Source organism: Cherax quadricarinatus, chromosome 73 (genome assembly GCF_038502225.1).
Source record: "Cherax quadricarinatus isolate ZL_2023a chromosome 73, ASM3850222v1, whole genome shotgun sequence".
NCBI classification, from domain to species: Eukaryota; Metazoa; Arthropoda; class Malacostraca; order Decapoda; family Parastacidae; genus Cherax; species Cherax quadricarinatus.
Window position 1 is genome coordinate 8,813,492 of NC_091364.1, and position 14,400 is coordinate 8,827,891.

Sequence of the window (14,400 nt, forward strand, 5' to 3'; positions counted from 1 at the left end):
GCCACTAGGACCAGCTTCAGAGTCACTGGACTTCTTTCACACAACATATCTGTCCATAGTGGCCTGTACTTCTCGTTCCTTTATGATTTGTCTAAAGTGGTTCACAACAGTGTCATTGTAACAGTCACCAGCACGGCTTGCAATAGCTGTGTGAGGGTGATTTTCATCAAAAAAGGTTTGCACTTCAAGCCATTTTGCACACATTTCCTTAATCTTTGAAGTAGGCAATTCCTTCAATTTCTCTCTCCCCTCCTTTGAACCAGTTTCCCCAGGTCTGGCCTCTTGCTCTTGAAGTTGATCTATCAGCTCATCAGTGGTTAGTTCTTCATTGTCCTCCTCCACCAACTCTTCCACATCCTCCCCACTAACCTCCAACCCCAAGGACTTCCCCAATTCCACAATTGATTCCTCAACTGGTATACTACTCCTCTCAGGGTTAGCCTCAAACCCTTCAAAATCCCTTTTGTCTACACATTCTGGCCACAGTTTCTTCCAAGCAGAGTTCAAGGTTCTCTTAGTCACTCCCTCCCAAGCCTTACCTATAAGGTTTACACAACTGAGGATATTAAAGTGATCCTTCCAAAACTCTTTTAGAGTCAATCCAGTGTCTGTGGTCACTTCAAAGCACTTTTGAAACAGAGCTTTTGTGTACAGTTTCTTGAAGTTGGAAATGACCTGCTGGTCCATGGGCTGCAGGAGAGGAGTGGTATTAGGAGGCAAAAACTTCACCTTAATGAAGCTCATGTCCCCATAAAGTCGCTCTGCCACGTCTGTAGGATGACCAGGGGCATTGTCTAACACCAGGAGGCACTTAAGGTCTAATTTCTTTTCAGTTAGGTAATCTTTCACATTGGGGGCAAATGCATGGTGTAACCAGTTATAGAAAAATTCCCTAGTGACCCATGCCTTACTGTTTGCCCTCCACAGCACACACAAATTATCCTTGAGGACATTCTTTTGCCTGAACGCTCTGGGAGTTTCAGAGTGATACACTAATAAAGGCTTAACTTTGCAATCACCACTAGCATTGGCACACATCAACAAAGTAAGCCTGTCTTTCATAGGCTTATGTCCTGGGAGTGCCTTTTCCTCCTGAGTAATGTAGGTCCTGCTTGGCATTTTCTTCCAGAACAGGCCTGTTTCATCACAATTAAACACTTGTTCAGGTTCCAGTCCTTCAGTTTCTATGTACTCCTTGAATTCATGCACATATTTTTCAGCCGCTTTGTGGTCCGAACTGGCAGCCTCACCATGCCGTATCACACTATGGATGCCACTACGCTTCTTAAATCTCTCAAACCAACCTTTGCTGGCCTTAAATTCACTCACATCATCACTAGTTGCAGGCATTTTTTTAATTAAATCGTCATGCAACTTCCTAGCCTTTTCACATATGATCGCTTGAGAGACGCTATCTCCTGCTAGCTGTTTTTCATTTATCCACACCAATAAGAGTCTCTCAACATCTTCCATCACTTGCGATCTTTGTTTCGAAAACACAGTTAAACCTTTGGCAACAACAGCTTCCTTGATTGCCGTTTTCTTGCCCACAATAGAAGCGATGGTTGATTTTGGTTTCTTGTACAACCTGACCAGGTCGGTGATACGTACTCCACTTTCATACTTATCAATGATCTCTTTCTTCATTTCAATGGGTATTCTTACCCTTTGAGGTGTAGGGTTGGCACTAGAAGCTTTCTTGGGGCCCATGGTCACTTATTTTCCACAAACAGCACCGAAAACACTGTAATAATACGAAATATTCCGAGTGTATGCTTGAATGTTACCGCGGAGGCTGGCTGGTAAACAATGGGACGGGCGGTACATGTGAGGCTGGCTGAGGGCGCACATTAGACGCGTCTCGGACGAAGGTCGCTGAGCGGGTTTTTGTCCACTATGCGGGGCAAAATTTTAGCGAACAAAGCGTTCGCTATGCGGATTGTTCGCTATGCAAGGCGTTCGCTATGCGGGGGTCCACTGTATTACTGTCACGAGGGACATGGTTATTAAACAGATAGACAAACTGAAACAAAATAAGTCCCCGGGACCCGATGAGTTGTTTTCAAGGGTACTTAAGGAATGCAAGATGGAGCTTAGTCAGCCATTAACGAGTGTATTCAATGCGTCCATCCTTACCAGTGTTGTGCCAGAGATGTGGAAGATGGCTAATGTGGTTCCTATATTCAAATCAGGGGATAAGTCCACTCCTTCAAATTACCGTCCAATAAGCCTGACATCTATAGTTGGCAAGTTATTAGAATCAATTATAGCTGACATTATCAGAAGTCACCTTGAAGAGCATAACTTGATAAATGAATCTCAGCATGGATTCACGAGAGGTCGTTCCTGCCTGACAAACTTACTGACGTTCTTCAATAGAACATTTGAGGCAGTTGACAGTGATAAGGAATATGATATTGTTTATTTGGATTTTAGTAAAGCCTTCGACAGAGTACCTCACAAGAGACTCTTAAAAGTGGCAGCTCATGGTATAGGAGGTAAAGTTCTAGCATGGATTGAGGCATGGCTTACCAATAGAAAGCAGAGAGTTACCATTAATGGAGTGAAATCTGAATGGGGATTAGTCACTAGTGGCGTTCCACAAGGATCAGTTTTAGGCCCTCTCTTGTTCATAATTTACATTAATGACCTTGATGAAGGGATTACTAGTGACATGAGTAAGTTTGCTGATGATACAAAGATAGGCCGTATAATTCACTCTGAGGAGGATATCAATAAACTCCAGGACGATTTGAACAAACTAATGTCTTGGTCTGAGAAATGGCAGATGAAGTTTAATGTGGATAAGTGTAAGGTACTTGCCCTTGGTAATGAAAATAACCCTCGAAGCTATAATCTAGGTGAAGTAGAGCTTGGTCATACAGAATGTGAAAAAGACTTGGGAGTCATGGTAAGCAGAAATCTAAAGCCAAGACAGCAGTGCCTCAGTGTGCGCAACAAGGCCAACAGATTACTTGGATTTATCTCAAGAAGTATAAGTAACAGAAGTCCAAAAGTTATTTTACAGCTCTATACATCACTAGTGAGGCCTCATTTAGATTATGCTGCTCAGTTTTGGTCCCCTTACTACAGGATGGACATAGACTCATTAGAGAACATACAGAGAAGAATGACTAAAATGATTTACTGTGTAAGGAACCTCCCGTATGAAGATAGACTTAAAGCCTTAAATCTCCACTCTCTGGAGAGGCGTAGAATGAGGGGAGATATCATTGAAGTGTATAAGTGGATGACGGGCTTAAACAAGGGAGACATTAATAAAGTACTGAGGGTGTCGAACCAGGTAAGAACCAGGAATAATGGATTTAAGTTGGATAAATTTAGATTTAGAAAGGACATAGGTAAGTACTGGTTTTCTAACAGAGTTGTAGATGCGTGGAACAGTCTTCCCAGTGGGGTGATAGAGGCTAGGACCTTGGGTAGCTTTAAGAAGAGACTGGACAAATATATGAGTGGGAGGGGCTGGGTTTGATTGGTGTTGGGGGGTGCGGGAGTTGTTTCTTGAGTAGCTTTAGGTAGATGTCGTTTTGATAAGGACCTGCCTCGTATGGGCCAGTAGGCCTTCTGCAGTGTTCCTACATTCTTATGTTCTTATAGCACGTAATGAAAGTAGTTTGTTAGATTATGTATTGGTGGATAAAAGGTTGATGGGTAGGCTCCAGGATGTACACGTTTATAGATGGGCAACTGATATATCAGATCATTATCTAGTTGTAGCTATAGTTAGAGTAAGACTTAGATGGGATAAGAGGAAAATGGCAGCAACAAGTAAGAGGGAGGTGAAAGTGTATAAACTAAGGGAGGAGGAAGTTTGGGTGAAATACAGTGGTCCCTCAATAATCGTCCGGCCTGAAAGTTGTCCATTTCGGAAATAGTCCTGTTTTTTCGTCAAAATATTGGCTCGCAAATGGTCTGGTAACTCGCTAATAGTCCTAATAGTCCTTCGTCCCGGACGCATACTCACGCTCTGAGCCGCCTCGGCCTTTCCTTCCCAGCCAGTGTGCCATTGTTTACCAGTGAGTGACGGTCCCCTCACATGCTCCTACGAAATATTTCATGATATTCCACTGATTTTAGTGCTTACAAGTGCTAAATAAGCTACCATGGCTCCAAATAAAGCTTCTAGTGCCAGCCCTTTGGTAAAGAATGTGAAAAACACATAATTTATGAAAAAGTTTGTAGAAAAATACAAAGATGGTGGTGGTAGAGTGGAAGCAGTTGTGATAGTGGTTGATGAACATAAGAACATAAGAAAGGAGGATCACTGCAGCAGGCCTGTTGGCCCATGCTCGGCAGGTCCTTTACAATTCATCCTACTAACGAAACATTTTCCCAACCCAGTCCTCAATGCTATCCAAGAAATAAGCTCTGATAACTCTGTCCGCTCATTTGCAAGTCCCAAATGCGTGGATAGAGTTATCAGAGCTTATTTCTTGGGTAGCATTGAGGACTGGGTTGGGAAAATGTTTCGTTAGTGGGATGAATTGTAAAGGACCTGCCGAGCATGGGCCAACAGGCCTGCTGCAGTGATCCTCCTTTCTTATGTTCATCAACCACTCACTACTGCTTCCACTCTACCACCACCATCTTCGTATTTTTCTACAAACTTTTTCATAAATTATGTGTTTCTCACATTCTTTACCAAAGGGCTGGCACTAGAAGCTTTCTTTGGTGGTAGTGATGGTGGTAGAAGGTAGTAGTGATGGTGGTAGAAGGTAGCAGTGATGGTGGTAACAGTTGTAATAGTGGTAGAAGGTCATAGTGATGGTGGTAGTGGGTTCCTTCTTTAGTGATTCAGTGATTCTACCAATTCCTCCAATGTTGTTGGAGTTATATAGGGCTACAAAAACCACCGCCGACTCAGCTGCTGCTTCACCACCATTATGGACGGCTTACACTCAGTGGCCCTTATATACCCAACAACAACACAATACAACACCTCTCGTGACATACGTAATGACTTACTTTATTCATTCTAGAGTATATTCCATGTTTCTATGTTATTAATATTGTTTATTACGTCATATTAGTTGAATTGTGATGGATAAATAAGCCATAGAGTTGATATTAGTGTCATATTCTCCAACAATAAACTGGCCATCCCTCCCTCACACAAACAAATAGCCAGTAAGAACATAACAATGGAAGAACACTGCAGGTCTACTGGCCCATACAAGGCAGGTCCTTATCAAAATGACCTCCACCCAAAGCTACCCAAGAATTTACTCCCGTACCCAATGACACAAATCAAACACAGCTCCTCCAACTCGTATATTTGTCCAATCTCTTCTTAAAGCTACCCAAGGTCCTAGCCTCGATCACCCTACTGGTAAGTGTGATGTTTGTAGATGAATGGTTCAGAGAACCGACATGTTGTGTACGAATGGTATATAATACCGACAAGATGAGAGTAAGACACAAGTGCAACATCTGGGTATCTTTATTGTAGACGTTTCGCCATCCAGTGGCTTTATCAATACAAATTCCAGGACATAACTTGAAGACAGTAGAACTATGTACTGAAGATGAGGTAATCAGTCCCTCAACCTAGGAGTAGGTGCGAACAGCACCATAGTTGACTATGGTGCTGTTCGCACCTACTCCTAGGTTGAGGGACTGATTACCTCATCTTCTGTACATAGTTCTACTGTCTTCAAGTTATGTCCTGGAATTTGTATTGATAAAGCCACTGGATGGCGAAACGTCTACAATAAAGATACCCAGATGTTGCACTTGTGTCTTACTCTCAACCGACATGTTGATAAATTAGGCACATGTGCAACTCTTGGGTACTTTATTGATACCCAAGAGTTGCACATGTGCCTAATTTATCAAGTGTGATGTTAAATAAGAACTTAAGAAAGTAGGAACACTGCAACAGGCCTGCTGGCCCATACTAGGCCGGTCCTTCACAAATCCAACCCACTAACAGAACAAATGCTACCCAAGCAATAAACTCAGGTGCAAGTCCGACTCAAATCCAACCCCTTTCACTTGTGTATTTATCCAACCTAAATTTGAAACTACCCAAGCCATAGCTTTTAGAACATTGGAAAGGAGGAACACTGCAATAAGCCTGTTGGCCCATATTAGGCCAGTCCTTCACAAATCCAACCCACTAATAGAACAAATGCTACCCAAGCAATAAGCTCAGGTGCAAGTCCGACTCAAATCCAACCCCTCTCACTCTCGATTCCCACCAAGGCAGGGTGGCCCGAAAAAGAAAAACTTTCACCATCATTCACTCCATCACTGTCTTGCCAGAAGGGTGCTTTACACTACAGTTTTTAAACTGCAACATTAACACCCCTCCTTCAGAGTGCAGGCACTGTACTTCCCATCTCCAGGACTCAAGTCCGGCCTGCCGGTTTCCCTGAATCCCTTCATAAATGTTACTTTGCTCACACTCCAACAGCACGTCAAGTATTAAAAACCATTTGTCTCCATTCACTCCTATCAAACACGCTCACGCATGCCTGCTGGAAGTCCAAGCCCCTCGCACACAAAACCTCCTTTACCCCCTCCCTCCAACCCTTCCTAGGCCGACCCCTACCCCGCCTTCCTTCCACTACAGACTGATACACTCTTGAAGTCATTCTGTTTTGCTCCATTCTCTCTACATGTCCGAACCACCTCAACAACCCTTCCTCAGCCCTCTGGACAACAGTTTTGGTAATCCCGCACCTCCTCCTAACTTCCAAACTACGAATTCTCTGCATTATATTCACACCACACATTGCCCTCAGACATGACATCTCCACTGCCTCCAGCCTTCTCCTCGCTGCAACATTCATCACCCACGCTTCACACCCATATAAGAGCGTTGGTAAAACTATACTCTCATACATTCCCCTCTTTGCCTCCAAGGACAAAGTTCTTTGTCTCCACAGACTCCTAAGTGCACCACTCACTCTTTTTCCCTCATCAATTCTATGATTCACCTCATCTTTCATAGACCCATCCGCTGACACGTCCACTCCCAAATATCTGAATACGTTCACCTCCTCCATACTCTCTCCCTCCAATCTGATATTCAATCTTTCATCACCTAATCTTTTTGTTATCCTCATAACCTTACTCTTTCCTGTATTCACCTTTAATTTTCTTCTTTTGCACACCCTACCAAATTCATCCACCAATCTCTGCAACTTCTCTTCAGAATCTCCCAAGAGCACAGTGTCATCAGCAAAGAGCAGCTGTGACAACTCCCACTTTGTGTGTGATTCTTTATCTTTTAACTCCACGCCTCTTGCCAAGACCCTGTATTTATCCAACCTAAACTTTTTGAAACTTCACCTCAACTGCTTTGTTTTAGCTTCGATCACCCTTTTACTAGGCAGCCTTACCGTTCCACTCATCAACTACCCCTATTCACCTAATGTTCATTTATACATTTTATTAGTGCCCTTTATAGAGTCCTTAAGGAGGGGGCCTTACCCCCTTTCATTTTATTCCCGAACTTTCCAAATAACCTATCTCTTCCCTATCTCTCATTTAACAATTCCTCCCTCTCTTCCATTCATCAACAATTTGTTCTCAGCTGTTAATCTTCAAAAATTTTAAAGGTAACTCTCTCTGTCATGTTGAACTTCTCGTGTATTTTCATTACCCTTTTGTGCATGTAAATCTATCTCTTGGAGGTCAACAAAAAAAAAACTGTTTTTGTTCATTCTTTTTGATACTTCTTAGGTAAAAAAAAAAATTTTGTTGGGTGTCTGGAACGAATTAATTGGATTTACATTATTTCTTATGGGGAAAATTGATTCGAAAATCGTCCATTTCGATAATAGTCCCACTTCCAGGAACGGATTATGGACGATTATTGAGGGACCACTGTATAAGCAACTATTGGCAGAAAGGTGGGCTGGTGCAGATATGAGTAGGGGGGGGGGGGTTGAAGAGGGCTGGAATAGTTTTAAAAATGCAGTATTAGAATGTGGGGCAGAAGTTTGTGGTTATAGGAGGGTGGGTGCAGGAGGAAAGAGGAGTGATTGGTGGAATGATGAAGTAAAGGGTGTGATAAAAGAGAAAATGGTAGCTTATGAGAGGTATTTACAAAGCAGAAGTGTTGTAAAAGAGGAGAGTATTTGGAGAGTAAAAGAAAGGTGAAGAGAGTAGTGAGAGAGTGCAAAAGGAGACCAGATGATAGAGTGGGAGAGGCACTGTCAAGAAATTTTAATAAAATAAGAAAAATTTTTGGAGTGAGTTAAACAAGTTAAGAAAGCCTAGGGAACAAATGGATTTGTCAGTTAAAAACAGAGTAGGGAAGCTAGTAGATGGGGAGATGGAGGTATTGGGTAGATGGCGAGAATATTTTGAGGAACTTTTAAATGTCGATGAAGAAAGGGAGGCGGTAATTTCATGTACTGGCCAGGGAGGTATACCATCTTTTAGGAATGAAGAAGAGCAGGATGTGACTGGGGGGGAAGGTGCATGAGGCATTACGTAAAATGAAAGGCGGTAAAGCAGCTGGAACTGACGGGATCATGACAGAAATGTTAAAAGCAGGTGGGGACATAGTGTTGGAGTGGTTGGTATTTTTGTTTAATAAATGTATGAAAGACAGGAAGGTACCTAGGGATTGGCAGAGAACATGTATAGTCCTTTTATGTAAAGGGAAGGGAGACAAAAGAGATTGTAAAAATTATAGAGGAATAAGTTTACTGAGTATACCAGGAAAAGTGTACGGTAGGGTTATAATTGAAAGAATTAGAGGTAAGACAGAATATAGAATTGTGGATGAGCAAGGAGGTTTTAGAGTGGGTAGGGGATGTGTAGATCAAGTGTTTACATTGAAGCATATATGTGAGCAGTATCTAGATAAAGGTAGGGAAGTTTTTATTGCATTTATGGATTTAGAAAAGGCATATGATAGAGTGGATAGGGGAGCAGTGTGGCAGATGTTGCAAGTATATGGATTAGGTGGTAAGTAACTAAATGCTGTAAAAAGTTTTTATGAGGATAGTGAGGCTCAGGTTAGTTTGTGTAGAAGAGAGGGAGACTACTTCCCGTTAAAAGTAGGTCTTAGACAGGGATGTCATGTCACCATGGTTGTTTAATATATTTATAGATGGGGTTGTAAAAGAAGTAAATGCTAGGGTGTTCGGGAGAGGGGTGGGATTAAATTATGGGGAATTAAATACAAAAAGGGGAGCTGACACAGTTACTTTTTGCTGATGATACTGTGCTTATGGGAGATTCTAAAGAAAAATTGCAAAGGTTAGTGGACGAATTTGGGAGTGTGTGTAAAGGTAGAAAGTTGAAAGTGAACATAGAAAAGAGTAAGGTGATGAGGGTATCAAATGATTTAGATAAAGAAAAATTGGATATCAAATTGGGGAGGGGGAGTATTGAAGAAGTGAATGTTTTCAGATATTTGGAAGTTGACGTGTCAGCGGATGGGTTTATGAAGGATGAGGTTAATCATATAATTGATGAGGGAAAAAAGGTGAGTGGTGCATTGAGGTATATGCAGAGGCAAAGAAGGGAATGTATGAAAGTATAGTAGTACCAACATTCTTATATGGGTGTGATGCTTGGGTTGTAAATGCTGCAGCGAGGAGGCGGTTGGAGGCAGTGGAGATGTCCTCTCTAAGGACAATGTGTGGTGTAAATATTATGCAGGAAATTCAGTGTGGAAATTAGGAGAAGGTGTGGAGTTAATAAAAGTATTAGTCAGAGGGGTGAAGAGAAGAGAGTTTGTTGAGGTGGTTTGGTCATTTAGAGAGAATGGATCAAAGTAGAATGACTTAGAGAGCGTATAAATCTGTAGGAGAAGGAAGGCAGGGTAGTGGTCGTCCTTGAAAAGGCTGGAGGGAGGGGGTAAAGGAAGCGTTGTGGGCGAGGGGTTTGGACTTCCAGCAAGTGTGCGTGAGTGTGTTAGACAGAAGTGAATGGAAACAAATGGTATTTGGGACCTGACGAGCTGTTGGAATGTGAGCAGGGTAATATTTAGTGAAGGGATTCAGGGAAATCAGTTATTTTATATAACCAGACTTGAGTCCTGGAAATGGGAAGTACAATGCCTGCACTCTAAAGGAGGGGTTTGGGATATTGGCAGTTTGGAGGGATATATTGTGTATTTTTTATATGTATATACAATGGACCCCCTGTATACGATATTAATCCGTTCTTGAGAGCTCATCCTATGCCAAAATTATCGGAAGGCGAATTAATTTTCCCCGTAAGAAATAATGGAAATCAAATTAATCCATGCAAGACACCCAAAAGTACTATGAAAAAAAAAGTTTTACCACATGAAATATTAAGTTTAATGCACACAAACTGAAGAAGATATGCACAGTTAGTAGTACTCTACTAACAATAGAATACATGACACTTACCTTTAATGAATGTCTGGTGATGATTGATGGGATGGGAGGAGGGGAGAGTTTCGAAGCTGTTAATGTTTAGAAGGGGAATCCCCTTCCATTAGGACTTGAGGTAGCAAGTCCTTTTCCGGGGTTACTTCCCTTCTTCTTTTAATGCCACTAGGACCAGCTTGAGAGTCACTGGACCTCTGTCGCACAACAAATCTGTCCATAGAGCTCTGTATCTCTCGATCCTTCAAGATTTGCCTAAAATGGGCCACAACATTGTCATTGTAATAGTCACCAGCACGACTTGCAATAGCTGTGTTAGGGTGATTTTCATCCATAAAGGTTTGCAGTTCAGCCCAATTTTCATTAAAATTTCTTGACAGTGCCTCGCCCAATCTATCATCTTCTCTCCTTTTGCACTCTCTTACCACTCTCTTCACCTTTCTTTTACTCTCCATATACAGTGGACCCCTGCTTAACGATCACCTCCCAATGTGACCAATTATGTAAGTGTATTTATGTAAGTGCGTTTGTACGTGTATGTTTGGGGGTCTGAAATGGACTAACCTACTTCACAATATTCCTTATGGGAACAAATTCGGTCAGTACTGGCACCTGAACATACTTCTGGAATGAAAAAATATCGTTAACCGGGGGTCCACTGTACTATACTCTTTGTATAACACTTCTGCTTTGTAAAAACCTCTCATAAGCTAACTTCTTCTCTTTTATCACATGCTTTACTTCATCATTCCACCAGTCACTCTTTTTTCCTCCTGCACCCACCCTCCTATAACCACAAACTTCTGTCCCACATTCTAATACTGCATTTTTAAAACTATTCCAACCCTCTTCAACCCCCCCACTACTCACATCTGCACCAGCCCACCTTTCTGCCAGTAGTTGCTTATATCTCACCCAAACTTCCTCCTCCCTTAGTTTATACACTTTCACCTCCCTCTTACTTGTTGTTGTCATTTTCCTCTTGTCCCATCTACCTCTTACTCTAACTGTAGCTACAACTAAATAATGATCCGATATATCAGTTGCCCGTCTATAAACGTGTACATCCTGGAGCCTACCCATCAACCTTTTATCCACCAATACATAATCTAATAAACTACTTTCATTACGTGTTATATCATACCTTGTATATTTATTTATCCTCTTTTTCATAAAATATGTATTACTTATTACCAAACCTCTTTCTACACATAGCTCAATTAAAGGCTCCCCATTTTCATTTACCCCTGGCCCCCCAAATTTACCTACTACTCCCTCCACAACATTTTTACCCACTTTAGGATTGAAATCCCCAACCACAAGTACTCTCACACTTGGTTCAAAACTCCCCATGTATTCACTCAACATTTCCCAAAATCTCTCTCTCCTCTACACTTCTCTCTTCTCCAGGCGCATATCTGCTTACTATAACCCACTTTTCACATACAACCTTTATTTTACTCCACATAATCCTTGAATTAATACATTTATAGTCCCTCTTTTCTTGCCATAGCTTATCCTTCAACATTATTGCTACTCCTTCTTTAGCTTTAACTCTGTTTGAAACCCTTGACCTAATCCCATTTATTCCTCTCAAATGAAACTCTCCCACCCCCTTCAGCTTTGTTTCACTTAAAGCCAGGACATCCAGCTTCTTCTCATTCATAACATCCACAATCCTCTCTTTCTTATCATCTTCATAACATCCATGCACATTCAGACATCCCACTTTGACAGTTTTCTTCTTATTCTTTTTAGTAATTATTACAGGAAAAGGGGTTACTAGCCCATTGTTCCCAACATTTTAGTTGACTTTTGCTACAAGCATGGCTTACGGAGGAAAGATTCTTATTCCACTTCCCCATGGATATAAAAGGAAAAGTAATAAGAACAAGAACTATTAAGATAAAATCAAAGGAAAATCAGATGAGTGTGTATAAATAAATGTGTACATGTATGTGTAGTGTTACCTAAGTGTAAGTAGAAGTAGCAAGATGTACCTGTAATCTTGCATATTTATGAGACAGACAAAAGACACCAGTAATTCTACCATCATGTAAAACAATTACAGGCTTTTGTTTTACACTCACTTGGCAGGATGGTAGTACCTCCCTGGGTTGTTGCTGTCTACCAACCTACTACTTTGAAAATATAAATAAATCTTCTTCTTTCAACAAACCGGCCGTATCCCACCGAGGCAGGGTGGCCCAAAAAGAAAAACAAAAGTTTCTCTTTTTTAAATTTAGTAATTTATACAGGAGAAGGGGTTACCAGCCCCTTGCTCCCGGCATTTTAGTCGCCTCTTACGACATGCATGGCTTATGGAGGAAGAATTCTGTTCCACTTCCCCATGGAGGTAAGAGGAAATAAACAAGAAGAAGAACTAGAAAGAAAATAGAAGAAAACCCTGAGGGGTGTGTATATATATGCTTGTACATGTATGTGTAGTGTGACCTAAGTGTAAGTAGAAGTAGCAAGACGTACCTGTCATCTTGCATATTTGAGACAGACAAAAGACACCAGTAATCCTACCGTCATGTAAAACAATTACAGGCTTTCGTTTTACACTCACTTGGCAGGATAGTAGTACCTTCCTGGGTTGTTGCTGTCTACCAACCTACTACATTGAAAATATAAATAAATATAAATCTTTCTTTCTTTCAACACACCGGCCGTATCCCACCGAGGCGGGGTGGCCCAAAAGGAAAAACGAAAGTTTCCCCTTTTACATTTAGTAATATATACAGGAGAAGGGGTTACTAGCCCCTTGCTCCCAGCATTTTAGTCGCCTCTTACAATACGCACGGCTTACGGAGGAAGAATTCTGTTCCATTTCCCCATTGAAGTAAGAGGAAATAAACAAGAACAAGAACTAGAAAGAAAATAGAAGAAAACCCAAAGTGGTGTGTATATTTATGCTTGTACACCAGTAATCCTACCGTCATGTAAAACAATTACAGGCTTTCGTTTTACACTCACTTGGCAGGATAGTAGTACCTTCCTGGGTTGTTGCTGTCTACCAACCTACTACATTGAAAATATAAATAAATATAATTTTTTTTTTTTCAACAAACCGGCCATATCCCACCAAGGCAGGGTGGCCCAAAAAGAAAAACAAAAGTTTCTCTTTTTAAATTTAGTAATTTATACAGGAGAAGGGGTTACTAGCCCCTTGCTCCCGGCATTTTAGTCGCCTCTTACAACACGCATGGCTTACGGAGGAAGAATTCTGTTCCACTTCCCCATGGAGGTAAGAGGAAATAAACAAGAACAAAAACTAGAAAGAAAATAGAAGAAAACCCAAAGGGGTGTGTATATATATGCTTGTACATGTATGTGTTGTGTGACCTAAGTGTAAGTAGAAGTAGCAAGATGTACCTGTCATCTTGCATATTTGAGACAGACAAAAGACACCAGTAATCCTACCATCATGTAAGACAATTACAGGCTTTCGTTTTACACTCACTTGGCAGGATGGTAGTACCTTCCTGGGTTGTTGCTGTCTACCAACCTACTACATTGAAAATATAAATAAATATAAATCTTTCTTCTTTCTTTCAACACACCAGCCGTATCCCACCGAGGCGGGGTGGCCCAAAAGGAAAAACAAAAGTTTCTCCTTTCACATTTAGTAATATATACAGGAGAAGGGGTTACTAGCCCCTTGCTCCTGGCATTTTAGTCGCCTCTTACAACACGCATAGCTTACGGAGGAAGAATTCTGTTCCACTTCCCCATGGATATAAATATAAATATGAAATATAAATAAATAATTTTAATGATAAATGAACATTATATACTTTTATTGAATACTTGTTGGCATTCTTTCATGAATTCTCTCAGGTTTCTCCTGTACCAAAGGACTGGCACTCTGAACTTTCTTTGGCCTCATGTGGCTTATTTCACAGTCACAATCACTACACAAGCACAAAAAATAATGGATGAGTGCGCGGAGTATTGCTAACTCAATGAGAGACAGAGGCAGACTGAGTCTGATACACATGAAAAGTGGATGTACGAAACCCAGGGGAAAGTTTCGCCAAAAAAAGTGCTCGAA

The 14,400-nt window shown here is 41.2% G+C and overlaps 1 protein-coding gene across 2 annotated transcripts in view; it reads left to right on the forward strand.

Annotated features, from left to right (window-relative positions):
- Positions 1 to 14,400, forward strand: part of LOC128701105 (Jumonji, AT rich interactive domain 2) — a 152,289-nt gene that overhangs the window by 136,491 nt on the left and 1,398 nt on the right. The gene's annotated exons all lie outside the window — the stretch shown is intronic.